The sequence below is a fragment of the Nycticebus coucang genome, chromosome 5 (assembly GCF_027406575.1).
Source record: "Nycticebus coucang isolate mNycCou1 chromosome 5, mNycCou1.pri, whole genome shotgun sequence".
In the NCBI taxonomy this organism is placed as follows: Eukaryota; Metazoa; Chordata; class Mammalia; order Primates; family Lorisidae; genus Nycticebus; species Nycticebus coucang.
This window is the reverse complement of record NC_069784.1, coordinates 17,641,893-17,645,853: the sequence shown is the minus strand read 5'-3', so window position 1 is coordinate 17,645,853 and position 3,961 is coordinate 17,641,893.

Below are 3,961 nucleotides of genomic sequence, written 5' to 3'. Positions count from 1 at the left end.
CTTCTCTGGCCTCTTCAGAGGCTTTTATTGATTTCCAACAAAGGTGCATATGCTAAAGATAGGGTTGAAAGAATGTGAACTCCCCAGGAAGACTGGATAGCGAGAGAGGGACAGGGTAAGAAGCCAGTGATACATTTAAATAAAGGGGGAGGGACAAGTTAGTTCTATTCATGCAAGAGAAATAAACCAGGGTTCCTAATCTAAATATATTCAAAGAGTTTAATCCTTCCCATCCCTCCCACCTGTTGACTCCGGAGTGCATAGGCCTAGTCTAGCCTGTCTGGGCACTTCTGGGTTCTTTTCATCTTCTGTAGATTTGAAGAACCCCCAGGGATTATCTGTCTGTGGGTGTTCCCCTAGATACCTCAAGATTGAGGCAAGGTGCCATGTTGAGAAGTCAACCTATCTACCTCCCACAATTATGAAAGTAAATGATGGAATTTTGTTAATAACAGTGCATTGACATTGGTTCATCAATTGTAATAAATGTATAAGTAATGTATAAGTAATGTAAGATGCTAATAATAGGAAAAGGAGAGCACATGGGCATTCTCTGTACTTCACATTCAATTCTGCAAACCTATAAGTGCTCTAAAAAATAAAGTCTATTAATTTCTTTACTGTAGGTGAAGATAAAAAAGTGAAAGGTGTCATCTCCACTCCCTAGAATTTGGTAATATAACTGAAAACACAAAAATGCATAGAAGAACTAGTTTGCAAAGATAAGACATACCTTTTTAATAGGTTGAAACCAGGATTTCTCAACAGTAGCACCACTGACATTTTGGACCAGATAATTCTTTGTGGTCAGGGCTGTCCAGTGCATTGTGGGATGTTTACCAACATGTCTCCAGATTTTGCTATTGGTCTCCTGGGAGGTGAAATTGCTCCTGGACGAGAATCCCTTGTTTGCACAATAAATCCTCTCCTTTCAGCCTTCCTTCCTGTTAATCTGTTAGCAAGTCCTACATTATCTGGCCTTTGCTTATCTTAGATCTTACTCTCTACCAGGATCTATGCCCTGTGATATCCACTCCAGCCCAACCCAGCCACCATCATCTTTTGTCTGGCTCCCATCAATAGACTGATAAAATCACCCTACCCAATCTCCCTGCTTCTACACTATCTTCTTCTTTCATTCTTCTACAGAAGCCAGTGATCTTTTAAAAACATAAATGTAAAGAATACCACTCTTCCTGTTTAGAACCTTTTTTTGTGTAGAGATTCTACACTTAAGCAGCACCTTGGCGAGGACTGAACTCCAACCTCCATCTCTCCCGCGCAATGTGGCTGCAGAAGTCTCTGCTCAGCAGTTCACCCTTGGCTGCTTTCTTCTCAGTTCGCTGGAGCCTTTCCCTGTACATGCACAACTTAGCAGTCATCCAATAATTTGAGAAGAAATTGCACAAAACTTTTGGGTTTGTTCTTCTGTAATTCCACCTTTGAGATTTTACTCTTCAAGGAAAAAACCCAGGATGAAGATGAAGCTATGTCTAACTTCTCTCAGGAATTACAGCCCCTCAAGTCCTGCCAGAGTTGGTTGCTCTCCGATGCCTTCAAGCAGTTGTTTTGTATACTTCATTTAGCCTTTGAAGCCATTTTCAATGGAAGAATTACTCAAATTCAAGCTAATCCACCATGTCTGGTCCAGAAGTTCTGGCACTGGGATTTTTTAAATCTCCCCAGGTCATTCTAAAGTGTAGCTAAGATCGAGAACTAGTATAAGTAGTTTACGCACTGCGTTTAGATTTAGTAGTTTGTAACAATTTGCTGTGGCCTATAACTCCCACAACCCCCAGGGACTTCTCTACTTTATTCACTGCTATATTCATATTTTCTAGAACAGAATTTCTCACACAGTCAGTTGAATTAGATAATCTACAGTATAAATATTAACACAAAAGCCATCACAGGTCGGTGCCTGTGGCTCACTGAGTAGGGCACCAGCCCCATATACCAAGAATGGTGGGTTTGAACCCTCCTCCAGCCAACTTCAAAAAAAAAAAAAAAAAAAATAGCCGGGCGTTGTGGCAGGCGCCTGTAGTCCCAGCTACTCAGGAGGCTGAGGCAAGAGAATCACCTAAGCCCAAGAGCTGGAGGTTGCTGTGAGCTGTGACACCACAGAACTCTACCGAGGATGACAAAGTGAGACTCTATCTCTTAAAAAAAAAAAGCCATCACAAAGAAATAACCCATTTTAAGAACAAATGAGGGTCATAAAGACTGCAGACAGTGACAGCTTAGAGAAATGAAAAGATGATTATGGCCTCTTAATGAGCTTTCCAAATAAAAAGTAACTTAGTCTCTTTCTATATGAGTCTAAGCTTGAGATTTTTTTACTTAACTGAACTGTTTTTAAATAGAAAATGAGGACAATGGTGTATGAAGGATATATTTTGATGATGCCATGAATGTGTGTGTCAGTGTTAAACCCTTCATTCCTAGGGTCAACAATCTGGAAGACACAATGCAAGAAAATGACTTAAGCAAAGGAATCAGAAAACTCCAATGAACATAGTTGGCAGTTTTGAAGTCAGAAAAATCACAGATTAGAGGAACTGCCTTGAATGGCTCCTATTACTCCAGTTAAGATTGCTTACCTTTTAATAGTATAAATCCCTCCTTGATGTTCTGAGTAAAGTCCAGTATAATCACAAACATATTGCAATAGAATCCCAAAACCCAGGATGGGGCTGCCTAGCCCTTTGCAGAGCTTGCTACTTACACTCAAAGGTTAAGTATTATAAACAGGAGTAAAGACATCTGGTAGGTAGGCGAGAATGTCTTAGTATGTCAACTGTGATATGTACAGATTTAGTAAAATTAATAGGATGAACACACGAGGAACCCTGGGTCCTTGGTGAGATGGGAGGTGGAGGAAAGGAGGAAGGGGAATTGGGGGTGACTCAGCTCTGATAACGTTCTTGCTTCTGGAATGCCAACCCTTCAGGGCTTCTAGCATAGACACAATACGTAGCAGGCGAGTGCCTTTAAAATGCCAGCTACACTTCGAGACACCACAATACTGGTGTGCTGAATTTATTGCCTCTGACTTGAACCTAAAAACACTTATATTTTCTAAGGCCCCCATAAAAAAATACCATAAACTCTGTGGCTTCAAACAACAGACATTTAAAATCTTACAGTCCTGGGGCCGACAATTCTGAAATTAAATTGTCAGAAGGTGACAAGCTCCCTATGAAGCCAGCAGGGAAATCCTTCCTCACCTCTTTCTAGCTTCTAGAAGTTTGCCAGCATCTTTTACACTCCCTGGCTTGCAGCTGCATAATTCCCGTCTCTACCTGATCATCACAAGGTGTTCTCCCGGGGACCTCTGTGTTCCCAAGGCCATCTTCTATAAGGACATCAGTCACATTGGGCTAAAGGCCCACCCTACTCTAATATGACCACACCTTAACCAATTACATCTGCAGAGACTCTATTTCCCAGTAAGATTGCATTCTGAAGTGCTGGGGTTTAGAATTCAACCCATTGGAGGAGACACGCTGCAACCTGTTAACCACACCACCGATAAGAAGAAAATTATTTCCTCAGTGACAGTCTGGTTCTGTATCAGTGATATTCTACTGGAGTGAACAATTGGCTGCAGGAAAACATACCTCATTCTCTTCAAGGGTTCCAGTTCCTCTTCTCCTCACAATTGATACGTCTCCATTTAATCATATGCAAAAGAACCACTTACCACCCCATAGTGACAAGTGCGAAGATTTCCTGACTGAAAGAAAGCCTCTGCCATTTATGGAAAGTAATCAATCATTCACCTGGGCTTATTATTTGCCTCCACTTCCAAGAACTCAGACTGCAGGATGAAAATCCGAATCTCCCCTGATAGAAGGCCTTCACCCTTCACTCACCAGCTGAGATTATTAGGAAGAGAGATGGGAGAGAAAGAAACTTCCAGGCTTTCCTGAGCGTCTGGAAAAAAAGACCACTAAGGACT